The sequence below is a fragment of the Castor canadensis genome, chromosome 11, assembly GCF_047511655.1.
Source record: "Castor canadensis chromosome 11, mCasCan1.hap1v2, whole genome shotgun sequence".
NCBI lineage: Eukaryota > Metazoa > Chordata > Mammalia > Rodentia > Castoridae > Castor > Castor canadensis.
The window spans coordinates 18,565,385-18,573,583 of record NC_133396.1 but is presented as its reverse complement, the minus strand read 5'-3'; the positions used below and the strand labels follow the sequence as shown (position 1 = coordinate 18,573,583).

Sequence of the window (8,199 nt, the reverse complement as noted above, 5' to 3'; positions counted from 1 at the left end):
TTGTAAAGGTTCAAAAGTTTTGAATAACTGTGTATTTTTAAAAAATTATTTAATGTTTCTTAAACTTTGGTTCTAAGACAGTCTTTGAGGTTAATGAAAAGTTTGCCAATCTTTGCTCCTATAAAAGTATCAAAAAGGCAATGAACTATGAATCAGTGCATCTTAGTTTATCTGTAAAATGAGGTAATTGAGCTAGATGTGGAAATGATCTGTAGTGTAGTGTCCACTGGGAATCTACAAACATTTAAATCATTTGGTTTGTGAAAGAGTTGTTGTAGATGGATGGCAGAGCTACTTGAGAGACTGAGGTAGGAGGACTACTTGAATCCAAGTAGTTCAAGGCCATCCTTGGCAACACAGCAAGACACAGTATCAAAGAGAAAGAAATAGTTGGGGAGGGAAGGTAAAATGAAAGAGGAGAGAGAGAGAGAGAGAGAGAAGAGAGAGAGGAGAGAGAGAATTACTTCATTCTTGACTGTCATTAGCAACCTAAGAGGACAACAATAAATGAATATCTATATGGTTTTATGATTTATTAAAGCATTCCATGGGCAAATATACTAATTTAGTCATTGTTAATTCCACATACATTTGAGTGCCCACTACATTAAGTGTGCTCTAGGTAGTAGAAGAAAGACAAAACATACTCTTGCTCTTTAGATGTTATAACCAAGGTAGACAGGCAGAGACTTCCACAAACATTACACTAGATAATGAAAGGCATAATCAAATTTACAATTATTTCCGGGTGCTGGTGGCTTATGCCTGTAATCCTAGCTACTTAGGAGGTAGAGATCAGGAAGATCAAGGTTCAAAGTCAGCCCCAGGAAAATAGTTCTTGAGACCCTATCTCAAATATACCCAACATAAAAAAGGGCAGTGAAGTGGCTCAAGTGGCAAAGTGCCTCCCTAGCAAGCATGAGACCCTGAGTTCAAACCCCAGTACTACCAAAACAAATTTATAATTATTGGTTAGAAACAGTGTCAAGATCTAGTGATTCCCCCACAGACGACTATTTTTGAAGTAAAAGAAAAAGCAGAGATGTAGTAGGTAATGGAGTTGGTGATGTAACTAGGTGTAGAGTGCTTGCTTAGCATGCCCAAGGCCTGGGTTTAAACACCAGAACTGTTTAAAAAAGAAAAGGGTAGTAGATGGGGCTAAGGGTCTGGAACTGACATGGAGAAAGTAGTGCTCTGGGATGGAGAAATGGTACAAGGAACCAATCATTTTTGGTTGCTTTTGCTTTGGGAAAATTAGTTTTATTTTATGTTTTTTGATATTATTATTATTATTATTATTATTATTATTATTTTGCAGTACTAGAGATCCAACCCAAGGCCTCTTTACCACTTGAGTCATTCCCCCAGGCCCTAGCATATAGATGATTAAAAAAAAAAAAAGCTTCACTGGATAGGATCCAACTGGTTTAGAGGGTGCTGATGTGGAGTAGAATATGTTTACAACAAGTCAAAGGTAGAAAAAGGACAGTTGGAGGAATGTCCTGCACATAGCCACTGTTAGTAGTGTCTGACCAAACTGGGATATTATCTGGGGCCACATATTACTCTACCTCTGAGCCTTAACTGCATGAGCTATAAGGCAAGAGATTTGAGTCAGTGGTTTCCAGACTTTTGTGTTTCACAGGCCAGTAAAATGCCTGAAAATTAAAATTTCCAATTTTTAATTTTAAGTAAAAATGTTACAATAATTATCCTCTATTTCAGCATCTCTTCATAAAACATTTTTAGGCATCAAAGATGTAGGAAAGTCATACATATAGGAGAGTAGAATAGAATACATTTGATTTGTGAAATTAAAACATTACACTTACTACTCTCACTTTGCTGAGGATAGTGCAAACTTGTTCACAGACCAGCAAGGATCTGATCATACTATTAATTTTTTTTGGCAGTATGGAGTTTTGAACTCAGGGTCTCACACTTGCTAGGCAGGCACTTTACCACTTGAGCCACTCTACCACCCTCAATCCTGTTATTTAGAAATCCCAGGAGACATATTCTGCAGGATCCCTTCTGGCTTTGATATCCTAGTATTCAAATAACAGATTAGGACTGGGGGTGAGCTCAAGTGGTAGGTGCTTACTTAGCAAGCACAAGGCCCTAAGTTTAAACCCCAGTGTCCCCCTAAATAAATATTAAATAAACAAATAAATAAACAAACAAATAGATAGCCAGAAGACTCACTTTCCCTCTCAGGGTTATTCTAACAAGTAGCTGATTATGACACCAAGCACCCCTTCTCAGGCACCATCAGCTCCAGTACAGATGCCCTGTTTGGACCTGGTCTGATTCCTTTCCAAATCAATCTCTGTCGGGTGCTCACCTTCCCATATCGTATAATCCCCACAAGCACACATAAGCCACCACAATCACTACGACAACCAGGGAATTCCCTTTCATGCTTGACTGCTAGTGACTGATTTCTACTTTGACTTCTATATTCAAAACTCAACTCAAAGGAGGGCATCTTTAAAGATCATTTCCCACAAGGAGAATAGGTAGTGTTAACTACCTAGTACCTAAGTCTCTGGAGTTGAAGATGAAGCAGTTGCTGTAAAGATGTCCATACTCTCAATCTGGTAAACCCACCCTTCGGACTACCCTAAAAGTATAGTTGAATAGAAGCACTAGAGTCTATGGCATTGGAATGGTGTGGTGACTGGGTAAAGGAATGAAATTCCGAGATGGGGGGGTGGTGTCCGAGGTTGGGCCCCGCCCCCGCCTGTCATTCTGGCCCCGCCCCCTGACGCAAACGACCCCCGCCTTCCCCGCGTGCTTTGTTTAAATACGCTCAGACTAGCTTTGCGCAGGCGCGGTACTGCTTGAACCTTAGCAGCGCGGGTGCGGTTTGCGGTTTCCGTTGAGAGAGACAAAACCCTGCCGGTGTGGGAGCTGAGCCTCTGACCCACGGCCCAGGCCTTGCGTGTGAGTCGGGGCCAGGGTGGGGGAGGAGTGGGGGAAGCCGCTCACCCGCTGACTGGGAGGTCTGGGGTCCCCGAGCCTCCGCTGAGGGGACTCTCAGTTCTAGTGTTGAAGGAGGGCTCAGACAGAGACTGAGAGGGCACCAAAGCTTTCAGGAAGCAAGCTGGCAGCGACTCAGCGGACTCGAGTTCAAAGGTTGATCCCCAAGAACAAAGGGGGCCTTTCTTACATACCATTTAGAGCAGGTTACAGAAATGGGGGGGGTGTACAGCTTGTCCCATACATAATCACATGTTATTTCATTGGCCGCTCTGACCTCTGGGGCGAGGTGACGCTTCTCTGGTCTCCAGATAACATTCCCCAACTCCGATTTTTCTTTGTTTCACCGTAACACTCATTATCTCCCTTCCCCCTCCCTGCCTTGCTGCCACATCCCCCATCCCCCCCGCCCTTTGATGCTCAGACCCGCTTCTGGGTCAAAGAGCATCACACTGATATAGGGTTTTTTACTTCCATAGCTCCATTACATGAACAGCTGCTGGGAAGGATTGTGTAAGCTCGTTTCCCACAGATCCAACACAGCCCCTTAGGCGCCGACAAATCTATGCCCATTATTAACCTGATTATTCCAGGTTGTTGTAAATTTAGGGAGGTTAGCCAGCAAGTGAGGCTGGGGCTCCGTGTAATTGGGAGCCACACACCACCACCACCACTGAGTCTCCTGAGTAGCGTTAATGTAAAACTTTTGTCCCAAGAAGATTAAGTTCCCTACTGGGGTGGAGAATTGGCCTTTTGGATAGGAGATACAATAATTCTCAATAATAGAGGTTTTTAGGAGCCAAACGCTCTCCCAGAAGCCAGAGAGAGTGGTTTCATTAAAGGGCTTTTGTGGGTTTAGCTCTTTTGCCTCTTATGGCCAATGGTCTCTTATGTTTGTTCTCCCACAAACATAACAGGAAGTTACATTTAGAGTTTGTGCTATGGACTCAGCTAGTGAGAGGAATAGGTTTTTGGTTTTAACTGATATGGGATACTCACTTTGTAACTCATCGTAAAAGGAGTGAAAGACCTGGTATGATGAGTTCCGGGGTCTGCTCTCTTTTTATAGATTAAAATGTTAAACTTTTAAAAAACTTTCTGGCCTGTTTCATTGAGGTTGAAAATTTCACATGAGGTATGGCCCTCCCCTTTAGCCAAGTTGCCCACCTTTTACAACCCCAATAAGGGCAGGCAGTAGAGTTGTTTATAGAATGCACAACCAGATGTCCCACTGTCATCTTTTGGGCATATATACTTGTCATTTAGCCCATAGGTCCTTTCCCAGGTTAGCCCCCCACAGTTGCCCTAAGGTCCAGTGTTTTTGTTGGGGTCATTAACCCGGGTGTGGTTAATGAGCTTCCCCGTGCTAATGAAGCTTTGGACCTCTAGCCATTGCTCCTGAGGGTGACAGATGGGGTTAAAACAGATATACTGACCATCATGAAAGCACACTGAGTAGGTGGTATGGTTGTGGGTGCATGACCCAGGAATGGTGCCTGCACAGGAATTATAAGTATGGAAAACCAGAGTTTTGGTAACAGCACTCCCTGCTTGGGTAGTGCGCATACATGCGTCACAGTCCAAAGCCTGGGGGTCCCCAGGTAGAGAGCTGACCAAGATAAGCAAGAATACACGGAATGGACTCATCCTTAAAGGTGAGATGGGTGACTTCTCAAGCTTCTGCCATGCGTAGACTATTCAGTTTCCAGAGTGACTAGAGCAGGACTAGGTATTGTCTGTGGTCTCCTGTTGTCTCCTGGGAAGTGGGGTCCTGTTGGGCTGGGTCAGGGATGCGCTCCCATTCGACGGAAACTGGCTTCACTCTGCTGTGGTGGATCCAGGGAACGATCTCTGCTACCTTAACTGTAGTGGGGGTGGACAAAACAACAACAAAAGGGCCCCTCCACTGGGCCTTTAGTGGTTGAACATTTCATTCCTTTGCCCAAACAGCATCCCCTGGTTTATAAGGGTGAGTGGGAGTTGTCAGGTGAATGGAGAGTCTCTCTTTTACCCAGTCATTGATTTTCGAGAGAGTCAACCCAAGGGCTTGTGTCTGCTGTCTCAGGGTGAGGTCACCTATTTTCTTAAGGTCCCCTCTCAGGCCCTTGACTAAAGGGAGTGGATGCCCAAAAAGAATTTTAAAAGGGGAGAGACCCATCCATTTGGTGGGGCTAGACCTAACCCTGTGCAAGGCTATGGGCAGTAATTGATCCCATTGTAGGTGGGTCACTTGACATAGTTTTTCCAATTTTAATTTTAGAGTCCTGTTTATATGTTCTACTTTCCCTGAACTCTAGGGGTGGTAGGCTGTATGTAGCTTTTAAGTTATTTCTTGAGCCATCAATTGTCCCACCTCAGCCACAAAGGCCAGCCCATTGTCTGACCCAATAGACACAGGTATTCCAAATTGAGGGATGATTTTCTTTAACAGGCACCTGGCCATTTCTTGGGCTTTCCCAGTCAAGTGGGGGAGGCTTCTATCTATCCTGAGAAGATGCAGACAAACACCCGCATATTATTTACATCTTGGCCCTTGTTGGGGATTGTTTCTGGCACACAGACTGCACCTTTCACATACTGTCTTACTTATGTTGGAGAGCTTGGGGGACATTAAAAATTCTGGTCTTGAGAGCTGTCTGCTCTGAGTGAGTTTCTTCATGGAACTGTTTGACAAATGTGGGAGCCAGTGACTCAAATAATGGCAATGTGACCATCAGTAAACTTCCACCATCTGTCTGGTAGAAAATTTCCTACTGCAGTCTCAAACCAAGCTTGTTCTTGTGAAGTATACTATGGGTCCCAGGCATGGGAACAAGGCAGCTGCCAGTGAGGGTGAAGTTTGTCTTCCTGTGAGGGCTGCTCGCTTGGCTTTCCTATTAGCCTTTCGGTTAACAGTTATCTCTGCTTTCTGGTGCCCTCTGCAGTGTATGCCTGCTACTCGCTTAGAGGCCCATACAGCTTTTAGTAATTTTAGAGGTTTTGTCCATATTTTACACTTTTTTTTCCTGAATTAGAGGTCTCGATTGGCAGTGGTTTTGTTTCAGTGACAGCATCCAGGGTCACTACTGTGTATCCAGCAAAACGTGTGTCTTTTTGGACAAAGCTGCTGCCATCTGTGAAATACCTAACGTCCAGATGACTAATGGGCTGGTTGGTCAAGTCTGGCCAGCTGGAAAACACCTCTCCATAATCTCTAAACAGTCATGCTCCAGTGGGCCTGAATAATAGGGTGGCTGGTTTTTTTTTTTAACAACCTTTCTAGGTGGAGATACGAGTTTTCACATAACATGCTTTGATATTTGACCATTCAGGAGTTTGTTAACCAATAATTTTCTGTATATTCCATGAGAATCAAAACAGAGTGGGGAACTTGGACTGTGAGTTCTTGTCCCAAAGTAAGTTTGTCTGCTTCAGCCACCAAGACTAGTGGCCGCCAGGGCACACAGAAAGGGTGGCCAGCCTCAGGAAACTGTATCAAGTTGCTTTGATAAATACGCCACTGGGCAGTGTCAGGAACCTAGCATCTGGGTCAAGACTCCTACTGCTGTCTCCAGTCTTCCATGTACATATAGGAAAAAAGGGCTTTATCACATCTGGCAAGCCCAGAGCAGGGGCATTTGTGAGTACCCTCTTAATTTCTTTAAAGGCCTTTTCTTCCTCCTCTTCCCATGCCATGGGTTCCCATTCTCCCCTCTTTGTGGCTTCATAAAGGTGTTTTGCCGAGAGAGTAATTGGGGATCCAGATCCAGCAGAAACCTGCAGCTCTTAGAAATGCTCTAATCTGTACAGTGGCACATAAGGGGGTGGGGACTCCTTGGGGTTCCCCACTAGTATGGATTTCTCTGGCTTTTTACATTGTATCCTGTACTTGGGAGCTGCTGCCACCCTGGCTACCATGACACTACGTGCTTTCTCTAGGTGGGGCTTTAGCCATGTGGGCCAACTGAGGACTGCATCCTGCCAGCAGTCAACAAAAGGAACCATCTGGGTATTTTAGGCTCCCCTACAGCCACTTCAAAAATTCTATTAACTGTGACCTTATCTAATGATCCCTCCGAAGGCCATCCTATACCAAAAGTAGCCAGTCTATTTCACAGAAGGTCCTAAGCTTGCCAGGAGTCAGCTTGACTCTGTAATCTCCATTAAATCCTCTCTTAAAGTTCTTAAGCATGCATTCTAGGAGAGTGTTCTTACTCTGACTTCCTCCCATTCATCCTGTTTGCCAGATGTCTAAACAGAGACAAAGATGGAAGGGATGAGGACTGTGGAGAGGAGGTAAGGGATCCTCCTCTCTAGCACACAGGGGAAAACAAATAATACTCATTTTGTCTGTCTCCAGCCACTCTCCTCATGGGGATTTAGGCGTCTCTTGGCCCCAGACAAGAGGCCCTGTTAGGGCTCACCCTCTCTCGCTTTCTCTCCTTTTTATAAATATAGAAAAGAAAATAATCTTTTAAAACAAAATCAAGGAAAGGCCTAGACACCTTGAGAGACACTTCCTTCTCCCCCACCACCATGAAAGAAAATGGTTGCCAGCAAGAACTTTGGCAAGGTTATCTATGGTGATAACTTACTATAATCCCTGGGGACTCAGAGACCCTCTGAAACTTCCTGGTTGTCCAGAAAAGCTCCACTGTTGCTCATGGTGCAGACTAGACTCCCTTGTAGCACTGGACCCTTAAAAATCAGCCATCATTTCTTTCCTGACAGGAAGCTTTAGTTGGGGAATGGAAATCATCAGTCCTCTATTAGATGCCAAGAAATATGCTTGCTTCTGGAATGAGAAAAGAATAAGCTATGAGTCCCTCACATACTTTAGGAGGTTATGAATTAGTAGAGAAAGAAGTGATGTGTTAATGTCACTAAGAGTTAACACTTTGAGAAATGTGCATCCTCAAAGAAGCTTATTAGTGCAGATGAGCCTCTGTTTTAGTTGTTGTAAAATTCATAGAGACATGTGAGTTCCTTCATCTAACAGGGATTAGTAGCTTGGAGATGGAGGGAGTGGCAGGTACATCTGCTCTTTGAGTCAGATTCTCAAGCAGGAACTAGTGGATGGGAAGACAGAAACAATTCTTTGCTCACTCACAGCCCTATGCTTTTGCTGCAGGGCTCCTTAGTTATTTTCATCATTGTTACTCACCACCAGAGGTTATAAAAGCCTTCCAAATAATCAGCGACCCAAAAATTATGCAGGAAAGTACTATGACGTAGGAA

The 8,199-nt window shown here is 44.2% G+C and overlaps 1 protein-coding gene across 5 annotated transcripts in view; it reads left to right on the top strand.

Moving 5' to 3' along the window:
* Positions 1-2,810: 2,810 nt before the first annotated feature.
* The window catches only part of Plekhm1 (pleckstrin homology and RUN domain containing M1), an 87,486-nt gene continuing 82,097 nt past the window's right edge, over positions 2,811-8,199 (top strand). For 2 of the 5 annotated variants that reach the window (XM_074045636.1, XM_074045631.1), the window contains exon 1: positions 2,818-2,946. The gene's annotated coding sequence lies outside the window, so the exon portion shown is untranslated. Of the gene's footprint in view, positions 2,947-8,199 lie in introns of all 5 variants that reach the window. The other 3 variants (XM_074045632.1, XM_074045637.1, XM_074045633.1) reach the window with 3 other exon arrangements.